Raw genomic sequence first — 12,764 nt, 5'->3', positions numbered from 1 at the left:
ATTTGCAATGAAGAAGTCGTTGGTCTTGCAAAATTCTATCATTCAATCTCCGGCATTGTTTCTATCACCAAGGCCATATTTTCCAATGACTGATCCTTCTTCTTTGTTTCCAACTTTTGCATTCCAATCGCCTGTAATTATCAATGCATCTTGATTTCATGTTCGATCAATTTCAGACTGCGGCAACTGATAAAAATCTTCTATTTCTTCATCTTTGGCCCTAGTGGTTGGTGTGTAAATTTGAATAATAGTCTTATTAACTGGTCTTCCTTGTAGGCATATGGATATTATCCTATCACTGACAGCGTTGTACTTCAGGATAGATCTTGAAATGTTCTTTTTGACGATGAATGCAACACCTTTCCTGTTCGAGCTGTCATTCCCAGCATAGTAGACTATATGATTGTCCGATTCCAAATGGCCAATATCAGTCCATTTCAGCTCACTAATGCCTAGAATATCGATATTTATGTGTTCCATTTCATTTTTGATGATTTCCAATTTTCCTAGATTCATACTTCATACCTTCCAGGTTCCGATTATTAATGGATTTTTGCAGCTGTTTCTTCTCATTTTGAGTCATGCCACATCAGCAAATGAAGGTCCCAAAAGCTTTATTTCATCCACGTCATTAAGGTCAACTCTACTTTGAGGAGGCAGCTCTTTCCCAGTCATCTTTTGAATGCCTTCCAACCTGGGGGGCTCATCTTCCAGCACTGTATCAGACAATGTTCCGCTGCTATTCATAAGGTTTTCACTGGCTAATGCTTTTCAGAAGTAGACTGCCAGGTCCTTCTTCCTAGTCTGTCTTAGTCTGGAAGCTCAGCTGAAACCTGTCCTCCATGGGTGAACCTGCTGGTATCTGAATACCAGTGGCATAACTTCCAGCATCACAGCAACACACAAGCCCCCACAGTATGACAAACTAACAAGACACGTGGGGCTTGAATGCAGTAGCCCTGTGTATAGATTGAGGGTTTAGGTTGAAAACCTGAGCACCACCCAGATTTTACTTTTTAAAAGACATGCAGAAAGATCTTGAACTGCTGAGAAAATTGGGAATTTGCATTTGAAGGCAGGACCTGCAGAAGAAAAAAAAAATGACCGTTTTGTTTTTTGAATTTCGAGTAAGTGGTTTGATGTTGGGTTCATCTAGGCAGGAAAAGTCAGTTCCCATCAGATGGAACCCCTTTCCAGGACTGGGAGTTAAAGTGAGCCGGCCAGTAGACAGCTTGGTCTGAGCTCCTTTGTGGTGACAACCTGGGTGCATTCAACGATTAGAAGTAGGGGAAGTACAGTAATGCAGAGACAAGTTGAGTTGGAACGTATTCAATTGACACCCATTCACAAAGCCCATGGGGGCTAGGGATAAGAGAGAGAGGAAAGGTTGGCTGGCCAGAAAAAGGGAGTTCTGTGTGGACTCCTGAATTTATGGGTAGACCCTGTTGACCGAGCCCAAGGGAGCTAGGGATGAGAGTGTGTGAAGGAGCTGTCTGAAGTGCTGGGAGGTGTGTGTGAACTCTCCAGCCTGAGGCTGCTACCTATTGTGACCTAGCTTAGATCACTAGGAATGAGCTGACCAGAACCTGACCAAATGAAGGAAAGATGTCTGACACCATGAGTTGGTGCGGATTGCAATTTGATGGTTTGCTCTGGACTGGACTTTGCTTGTGGATGCAGATGCTTCAAGTTCCAACTGGAACAGAAGGTTCTTCAAAACCAAGGAACGTGCTTGTCTCCTCAGAGTACTGGTTTGATAGGAACAGGCAATTTAAACATTGGCTATCTAAAATAAGGGGAAATGAAGGCATGAAGTGGCTGGCTTGCATGTTTTCTTGAGTGTGCTTAAGTTAAATGAGGGGGACAGTGGGAAATCCCCACTGAATATATTCCTCCTTTACCCACCAACCACTAAGGCCAAAGATGAAGAAATAGAAGGTTTTTATCAGCTGCTGCAATCTGAAATTGATCAAACATGCAATCAAGATCCATTGATAATTACTGGCGATTGGAATGCAAAAGCTAGAAACAAAGAAGAAGGATCAGTCATTGGAAAATATGGTGTTGGTGATAGAAAAAATGACAGAGATCGAATGATAGAATTTTGCAAGACCAACGACTTCTTCATTGCAAATACCTTCTTTCACCAACATAAACGGTGACTTTTTTTTTTTATACACATGGACCTCGCCAGACGGAATGCACAGGAATCAAATCGACTATACCTGTGGAAAGAGACAATGGAAAAGCTCAATATCATCAGTCAGAACAAGGCCAGGGGCCAAGTGTGCAACAGACCATCAATTGCTCATATGCAAGCTCAAGCTAAAACTGAAGAAAATCAGAGCAAGTCCACGAGAGCCAAAATATGACCTTGAGTGTATCCCACCTGAATTTAGAGACCATCTCAAGAATAGATTTGAAGTGTTGAACACTAGTGACCAAAGACCAGACAAGCTGTGGAATGACATCAAGGACATCATACATGAAGAAAGCAAGAGGTCATTGAAAACAAGAAAAAAAGAAAAGACCAAGATGGATGTCAGAGGAGACTCTGAAACGTGCTCTTGAATGTCAAGCAGCTAAAGCAAAAGGAAGAAATGATGAAGTAAAAGGACTGAAGATTTCAAAGGACGGCTTGAGAAGACAAAGTAAAGTGTTATAATGACACGCTTGGCATTTCTCAAGCTGAAAGAACTGAAGAAAAAATTTGAGCCTCAAGTTGCAACAGTGAAGGGTTCTATGGAGAAAATATTAAACGGTGCAGGAAGCATCAAAAGAAGATGGAAGGAACACTCAGAGTCATTATACCAAAAAGAATTAGTCGATGTTCAACCATCTCAAGAGATAGCATATGGTCAGGAACCAATGGTACTGAAGGAAGAAGTCCAAGCTGCTCTGAAGGCATTGGCAAAAAACGAGGCTCCAGGAATTGATGGAAGATCAATTGAGATGTTTCAACAAACGGTTGCACCCTGGAGGTGCTTACTCATCTATGCCAAGAAATATGGAAGACAGCTTCCTGGCCAACTGACTGGAAGAGATTCATATTTATGCCTCTTCCCAAGAAAGGTGACCAAACCGAATGCGGAAATTATGGAACAATATTAATATCACACACAAGCAAAATTTTGCTGAAGATCTTTCAGAAATGGCTGTAGCAGTAGATCGACAGGCAACTGCCAGAAATTCAGGCTGGATTCAGAAGAGGCTGTGGAACCAGGGATATTGCTGATGTAAGATGGATCCTGGCTGAAAGTAGAGAATACCCGAAGGATGTTTACCTGTATTATTATTGACTGTGCAAAGGCATTTGACTGTGTGAATCGTAACAAATTATGGATAACATTGTGAAGAATGAGAATTCTAGAAAAGCTAACTGTGCTCATGAGGAACCTTTACATAGATCAAGAGGCGGTTGTTCAGACAGAACAAGGGGATACTGATTGGTGTAAAGTCAGGAAAGGTGTGCATCAGGATTGTAACCTATCAATCCAATTCAATCTGTATGCTGAACAAATAATATGAGAAGCTGGACTATATGAAGAAGAACACAGCAACAGGATTGGAGGAAGAATAATTAACAACCTATGTTATGCAGATGAAACAATCTTGCTTGCTGAAAGTGAAAAGGACTTGAAGCACTTACTAAAGAAATCAGAGACCACGGCTTTCAGTATGGATTGCACCTCAACATAAAGAAAACAAAAATCCTCACAACTGGACCAATGACCAACATCATGATAAACGGAAAAAAGATTGAAGCTGTCAAGGATTTCATTTGACTTGGATCCACAATCAACAGCCATGGAAGTAGCAGTCAAGAAATCAAACGACACATTGCACTGGGTAAATCTGCTGCGAAAGACATCTTTAAAGTGTTGAAAAGCAAAGATGTCACCTTGAAGACTAAGGTGCACCTGACCCCAGCCATGATATTTTCAATTGCATCATATGCATGTGAAAGCTGGACAGAGAATAAGGAAGACCAAAGAAGAATTGACACCTTTGAGTTGTGGTGTTGGGGAAGAATATTGAATATACCTTAGAGTGCCAAAAGAACAAACAGATCTGTCTTGGAAGAAGTACAACCAGAATGCGCCTTAGAAGCAAGGATGTTGAGACTGCCTCTTACATACTTTGGACATGTTGTCAGGAGGGATGAGTCCCTGGAGAAGGACATCATACTTGGCAAAGTACAGGGTCAGCAGAAAAGAGGAAGACCCTCGATGAGGTGGATTGACACAGTGGCTGCAACAATGAGCTCAAGCATAAAAACGATTGTGAGGATGGCGCAGGACCAGTCAGTGTTTCTTTCTGTTGTGCATGGGGTCGCTACGAGTTGGAACCAACGCGATGGCACCTAACAACAACAACATCACCCACAAGTCTATGAATTGGCTAGGGATTGACTGACCTGGGCCAGGCTCAGCTAAAAACTCTTCTGAACTGAGACAGCATGTAGGTCATCTGAGTTTGGCAGAATTAGGCTTTATTTGGCTACATTATCTCAATTGAGATGAATCTTTTTTTTTTTTTTTTTAATCTGACGTATTTTTTTCTCATGGTGATGACAAGAGTATAAGTGGGCCAATAGGGCACACGAAAAATAATTGATAACCTGAGCTTAAACCTGGCTACCAATCACTTCCTCATTCTGTTAATTGTAGTACGATGGAAACCATGGATAAAAGGAAAGTTAAGATATTGCTAAAAATACTACATCCCAAGTGGAGAAACTGACAAGTCATGTGACAAATGATGTTGATATAAGGAAGACTGGTTAGTGCAGCTAGTAATTCAATATACTACATTCAGTTTTAAATCTCAATTTGCTTTTTTCTTACTTTTAATTATATCTTGTTTTTTAAAAAATCTATATAGTCAGCTTGATGCTCTATTTTGAAACATTAAATATATTTAATACATTGAAACATATTTTCATGGTTATATTATACTCCTCATGCTATAATTACAAGATCTGTAATTATAAGTATGTTATAATCTGTAATTATAAGCCTTTGCTTATCTGATTTTATAGTTTTTGCTGCCCTGGCAGCACAATAGTTAAGCACTTGGCTGTTAACCGAAAGGTCTGTGGTTTGAACCCACCGGCCTCCCCGTGGGAGAAAGATACGGCAGTCTGCTTCTGTTAAAATTACAGCCTTAGAAACTGTATATGGAAATTCTACTCTGTCCTATAGGTTTGCTATGAGTCGGAATCGACACAATGGCAACAGGTTTGCATAATAATTCCAAGATCTGAAGCCTTTGCTTATTTGATTCTATAGTTTTTGTTTTTCTTGTTGTTGACCTTCATTGTGCCATAGTTCTTCATGAGTTTTTTTTTGTTTTTTTTTTTTAAGTTATTGTTCCACTAGGGTTTCATCTATGGGAATTCTACAATGCCTGGGTTTCTAACAGAATCATTGAGAGAAGGTTTGCACTTGCTCCTGCTAGACCCTTGAGGGAACTCCAGTATATAACTACTTCAAATATTTTCTTGACTCAGGGTTTTTAGGTACTGTGGATCCTAATCCTCCTCTGGTATGAGACATAATATGTACTTAAGAACTCTTAGAGAAAGCTTTAAAAAATATTATCTGGGATTGGCCACTTTCTTTTCTTGGTTCCTTGACATGAGAGATTTGTTTCTATTTTATACGTTTACTGAGGAGGGTATCCTGCCCAGAATTCCAGCTTTAACTGTTACTGTTGTGATTCTACACCTTGTATGGGTCCAAGAGCTTTTCTCCTCTTCTCATGGCTGTTAAAAGAAAAGCTCCAGGCTACTGAGGATTCACAGTGATTTTAGGGCAGCCTCTGGCTGTAACTTCATTTTATTACACATATTTCTGATCCCACTTTTTTCTATCCCTTAAGGAGCTTCCCTATTTTCTTCAATACTGAAAAATGCATTTAAACATTTAAAAAATGTATGTCCCATTTTTATAGGAGGAATGTTTTTATTTAGTATACCTAGTCCACCGTTTTGGTAGGAACAGAAGACTACTTCTGCTTTTTTCTCTTTTATATACTAGAGTTTCTTATGTTATATTTTGGAAAAAGGTGTCCATATCTACAAAAATGATGAAAATCATTAAACAAAAAAACTCCTTGAATATTTCTTCATCTAAATTTAGCATTGTGGTTAAGAGTATGATTTTTGAAGCCAGACTAAGCCAATTTGATTTCCAGCTCTGCCAATTACCACTCAGGTGACTTCTGGCTAGTTACTGAAACTTTCTGTGTTCCAATTTCTTCATCAGTAAAATGAGAACAATAATAACACCTTTCACGTAGGGTCAATAGAAGGAAGAAGTAAGCAAATGTGTATGTTTTTGTTGGTTGTCATTGAGTTGATTCTGGATCATGGTGACCCCATTTGTACAGGGTAAAACTGCTCCATAGGATTTTCAAGGCTATGCCCTTTTGGAAGCAGATTGCCAATCTATCTTCTGAGGTGCCTTTGTGTGGGTTTGAAATGCCAACCTTTCAGCTAATAGTCAAGCTCTTAACTGTTTATGTCACCCAGGGACTGCTGACAACATATATAAACGCACCTAAAATAGTGACTGCTACATAGAAAATATTTTTAAAAAGCCTCAACTATTACCATTACTTGTTTTGTTATTTTTGTTACTATTCTTTGTGGGTCAGTTCTATTTGGCTCTTTGAAGATCACTAGTAAAGCTCTATTCTTGCTGGCCAAACACAAGACATTCAGAAGTAGACACTTTTCTGAAACAAACAAACAAAAACCAAAAACAAGCGCACTTCTTTCAGGTGCAGCTGTATGCATTGTCCAAAAAAAAATTCAGATAGTCCCCGACTTGCAATGCACTTGAGTTACAAAGAATCACACCACACTTACGACCATCTGTTTTTTGGTTTTTTTTTACATCTTATTGTTGGTAGTATATCCACCCTCTCCTCATTTGTCACCATGGTTAAGTTCCAAAGACCAGATTATTATGTGAAAATTCATGGTTATGCGAAAATGGAGGACGACCACATCAGGTCACAAAAGGGAGAATGATTACGTCATCACATAATTGCAGAATTGCATCATTACATAACTGCCAAACCACTGAGAATCATGGCCTAGCCAAGTTGACACATAATCTAAACCATCGCAGCCAGCGTTACTCTCGCCTTGCACCCTGGGGTTCGTCACTGCCAGAAGTACATCATTAATGCACAAAAATAGTGGGATAGTACATTTTTTACTGTTATTTTTAATGCAACATGTCAGATAACGAGACAGTTGATAAGTGAGGAGTAGATGTACTACAAAGGTACTCTGGTGGCTCAGTGGTTAAGTGCCAGGTTACTAAATGAAATGTCAGTGGCTCAAACTCACCAGATGCTTCATGGGAGAAAGAGGTGGCAATCTGCTTCTGTGAACATTACAGCCTTGGAAACCCTATGGGGGATTTCTAAAGTGTGCTACAGGGTCGCTCTGAGTCGGAATAGACTGGAAGGCAATGGGTCTGATTTTTCATTTAGGTGCACCGCGTACAATGTTGCGGCACAATTTGCTGATGTAATCTTTCTCAGATGTTCACTCACAGATGGCCAATTTATGATTTACTGCTCAAAACATTGCCATGTAGATCTAGTTTTGTGAACTAAACCAGGGGCTTCAGTTGCTTGAAAACATGAACCCAAATGCTGATTGCTTGGTTAAAGTTGATAGGCAGATATGAGACAGTGAGATATTACTGTGAAATACGTGAAGCAAAAAAGAAAAGGGCCATACAGACAACTCTCATTGATTTTCTGACTAGAAATGTCATCTGCATTCCCAGGAATAAGTCGGATGATCCAGAACCTTCCACAAGTGGAGTTATTACAGCAGCTGACAAAATGCCAATGTCATCCAACTCTTCTTTATCGTCAGAGGGAATTTTTATGATTTGTACATTTTTTTATGTATGTTTGTATCAAAATATATATGTAATTTTACATGTAATGTTTCCAATCCCTAAAGACAAAGATCAGGTTTATCAAGATTCTGATAATAAATAGCAATAATAATGAAAACTTAAAAAAAAAAAAGAAGTATTCAACTTACTTCAGAACTGACTTACAAGAGAGTTGGAACCCTGTCTTAAGTCAGAACTACCTACACTAGATTCGAAGCTCATGTTTTTCCTTCATCCAAGAGCGGAATTGTACGTCCCTTATAATTGAGTTTTCCCTGCTATCTAGAAACTGGATAGCTCTCCTAATATTTTCTAGTTTGCTTTATTTATAATCTGGGATAATAAATAGGCAGATTTCCAAGTGCAATCATTGGCAAGTAACAGAGAGTTCACTTCTACATCTACCGATATTTGCAACCCTACTTTTTCTCCCACCGTCATATCACTGAGTATCAAAATTATCCATGCATTCATTCATTCATCTCATTTGTGTTATTTACCAATTTTTTTTAATGTGCTATACTAAAATAAAAAAGCAAAAACACACATTGCAATGGAGTAGATTCCGACTCATGGAGATCCCATGTGTTTCAGAGCAGAAGTAAAATCCATAGAGTTTCCTTGGCTCTACAAAAGCAGATCGCCAAACCTTTCTTTCATGGCACCATTGGGTGGGTTTAAACTGCCAACTTTTCGATTAGTAGCCAAGTGCAAACCACCTGTGCCACCCAGGGACCTTGTGCTGTACTAGGCATCAGAAATAGTGTGCTAATTAAGACACAATTTCTCCTCTAAAGGAAGTAACCATCCAGTGGGTAAACTCATCCAGAACAAGAATGTATTTCACAGTAGTGACATGCACATAGACAAGGGAGGCCTATAGTGCCTGGAGAAAAAAACAAAAGCTTCACTGTGTGGGGATACTTGAACTAATTCTTGAATTTTGAGAAAGAATCTGCCTATTAGAAAGAATGCAAAGAATATTCTAGGCAAAGTGAACATTATATGCAAAGGTATACTAGTCAATCACTTGGAATAGTATGGCGAAGTGCAGAAAATAAGAATAAATGTTAGACGGAGAGGACATTAAAGAAGCCCCATATGGCAAGGTTTGGGGCTTCTTCGTCCTGGGGTCAGTAAGCCTTCATAGCAGATAATCGAGCAGCAAAACCAAAAAAAAAAGAACTAACCCATTGCTGCAGAGTCAATTCTGACTCCTAGGGATCCTACAGGAAAGAGTAGAACTGCTGCATAGGGTTTACAAGGAACAGCTGGTGCAGTCAAACTACCAAGCTTTTGTTTAGCAGCCAAACACTTAACTACTGCGCCACCAGGGCTCCAAGCAGAAAAGGTCATAATCAAGCTTGTGTCTCAGAAAGCTCACTCTAAGGGCAGTGTGGTATGGGAGCAAACGTCTCTCATGTTAGAAACCATTTAGGGGTCAGCCGTGGTGATCCTGAGTCCTTCAGTAGTGCAAATGGTTAGCATGCTCTACCTAGAGACACCTCAGAAGAAAGGCTTGGCTATCTGATTGATACTTTCAATGGCAATCAGCCATTGAAAACTCTATGGAGCATAATTTTACTCTGACACGCACAAGGTCATCATGAGTCAGAGTTGACTGGTTTTGATGGTGATCCCCGAGACAGAAAGCAGTCTGAGCACAGATGGAGTCAGTGAGGATGAAGAGAAGGGGACTAATTTGAAAGATATTAACAGGCAGAAATGACAGGACTAGGTGTGACTATAAATGAAGGACAAGAAAAGTGGGGCAGGGGCTTAAAAGAGGTTTCTAGATTGGATGGTATGTTTAACTGAGACAAAGAACATGAAAATGAAAGCGTTCAAAGCACAGTAATTTGTTTGTAATTCTATATAAGGGAAAATCGGACAAGAATTGGTCAAGTAACTACAAGGGCCTTTGCACTCTTGAGTTTCCAGACCCTTCTGCATCTGAGGTTTGCTGCTCTTCTTTCTTTCCTTGGAGCAGGCCCCAGGGACTCCGCCTACTCTCTGCTCTCCAATGCTGTCAACACCAACTCTGTCTCGCGGGATTCTCTCCCCTGGATCTCCCCTGTGAAGAGGAGCAGTCTCCTAGCATTCTCCTTCTTTGCAGTCCCCAAAGACAAGTACACTAGACTTTTTAAAATACAAATTTACTATTAATCACTATAGGGAGAGAGAGAAAATCAAGTATTACAAACCCAGGGGAGTTACAAAGCTTAAGAAATCTTAGAGATTTCTTTATTCTCCTCTTACCAGAGTGTAACAGAGAGCCAGTCCCTGCCCCTCCCCATCATTTTGTTAAACTTTTATTTTTCAGGGTAGAGTTCAGCAATCTTTCCAAGCTAGTCTGGTGCCTATCTTTTAAGAATAAGGCGTACTGACTACTTTTTTCAGGAAAGCCCTTTTCTTTAAGAAACTGGCCCAAATTTCTTCATATCAGCTCAAAAAAAAAAAATTTACTGAACACCTGTTCATCCAGATACTGTGCATACGATGGAATACCATGGAGAAAATGAGGCAGCTCCTACCCTGGGGGGCTTATCCCATAATGGTACAGGTAGCTGAACACATGTGTTCACTAAGCAGTGTCTTTTTCCCAGGAGTCCCTGGGTGGGGGCAAAGGATTCACTCGCTCAGCTGCTAACCAAAAGGTTGGAAGTATGATTTCATCCAGAGACATCTCAAAAGAAAGGCCCAGTGATTTGATTCTGAAAAAATTAGCCATTAAAAACCCTGTGGAGCTCAGTTCTACTCTGACACACATGGGGTCATCATATGTTGGAGTCTACTGGACAGGTTTGATCTTTTTCCAAGGGAATAATATATTTGGGTAATCTCCACAGGGACAGGAACTTTTAAACAGGTTGTTTGTATACTACTGTATCCCCACCGCCAAGAATAGAATTTGGCACTTAGTTGATTTACAAAAAATTGGTGTTGAATCATGAAGTATCCTCTACCAGAAACAGAAAGGTCTTCAGACATTTCTCAAAAAACCTGATCTCTTTTCTGATTGAGGCACTCAGAAATAGCCATATAAGAATGATAGATATTCTTCATATTCATAAAACAATTATTATGAAAATAGAAATTGATTTGTTGGAATTGATTTAACTTCATTCCCAACTTCACTCCTGTTCTATGAAGTCTATTAAAAATTTGAGATGATGAGTTGTACTAACATTTATCCTGTCTTCTACAGGTCATGGAAACCCTGCTGGCACAGTGGTTGTTACAGCTGCTAACCAAAAAGTTGCAGTTCATATCCACCAGGTGTTCCTTGGAAACTCTACGAGCAGTTCTACACTGTCCTATAGGGTCGATAGGAGCCGGAATTGACTCCACAGCAATGGGTTGGTCTACAGGTCCTAAATTTAGGGTGGGAGGAACACTCAATATGAGAATTTTAAGACATCATTAGGCTTTTTTATACAGGGGTTCAGTCTGTTTTGGGTCCACAGTTGTGACACATTGTATTTTCCAAAGATAAATGCAACAGTGCCTCCCCCCACACATGCTCTTCTTTCAATGTAATTTGATACTCTTCCCATCCAAGAGTAAGCCAAAGTTCTGTTGTGATCCATAAGTTTTCTTTGGCTAAGTTTTGGAAGTGGATCATCGGGTCTTTCTTCCTCGTTCATCTTAATCTGGAAGCTCTGCTGAAACCTGTCCACCATGGGTGACCTTGCTGGCATTTGAAATACCAGTGGCATAGTTTTTAGCATCACAGCAACATACAAGCTATCACAGTATGACAAAGTGATAGGCGGTATTGATCAAACCATGTAAGCTAGTAAACACAAGGCCATCAACTCTATCCCTCTCAGTGCCCAAGTCACCCCCTGTTACACAGTCAGAAAAGTGTCTGGCTCTTAGACACTGGTACATAAACTCCACATCTATTTCCACTGCCATGAATAAGTAGCCCCACGATAGCCCTCAGTATCTCACGAAAAGTAAAAATTCCATATTGCCTTGGCAGTCAAGTTCACATGATGCTTCAGGAATCCCTGTCCCTCTTTTTTCATCATTGTAAAGATATATACAAAACATCATTTGCCATTTCAACATTTTTTCACATGCACAATTCAGTGACACCAATTACATCAATCATATTGAGCAACCATTACCAATATCCCTTGCCAAATTTTTCATCATCATGAATAGATACTCAATGCTTGTTAAACAATGACTTGTCCTCTCCCCCTCCGGTGAAGTCTCCGCCACTCTTAATATCTAGGATTCTCAGTTACAAACCGCAGGTCATCAGCAACAGTCAATTCAAAGACCTCTCATTTTTTAAGGCGAAACTGGAAACTTACGTATACTGACCATCCATCTTGTGCAAAATTTCTTTGCGTGCATTTCTCATGTCTTTCCTTCAGCAGTGTGACCAGCTGCTCTAAGGCTATGTTCTAGAGCACTATAACACTTCCTTTCTTGAAAAAGACTTCAAGTCTTCTATCATAGCTGCTGGGTCCTAGAGGATCAGAACAGAGCATCCCTTTCCATCACTGAAGTTTGGAAACAAGAGACAGACACAGGGAGATGAGAACCCTCTTCTCCCCTTCCCTCCTTTTCTTTCCCCTCCCCTCTCTTCCCCTTTTCTTCTGTCCTCTTCTCTCTCTGCCAAACACTGCCTTTCCTCCTAGTGCATTTTCTCTTGAACATATGCTTTGGCAATTGTCTGATATCAATGAGCTCTCTAACCTATTGACCCTATGATATTTTCCTGTTCATTATCCACTTCCTATCCTTGCTTACCTCCTAATTCAGCCTCATTTCTGTACTTCAACATCATAACCATTCTTTTAAACCATCTTCATCTTC

The sequence above is a fragment of the Elephas maximus genome, chromosome 5, assembly GCF_024166365.1.
Source record: "Elephas maximus indicus isolate mEleMax1 chromosome 5, mEleMax1 primary haplotype, whole genome shotgun sequence".
NCBI lineage: Eukaryota > Metazoa > Chordata > Mammalia > Proboscidea > Elephantidae > Elephas > Elephas maximus.
Note: the sequence above shows the minus strand (reverse complement) of the source record.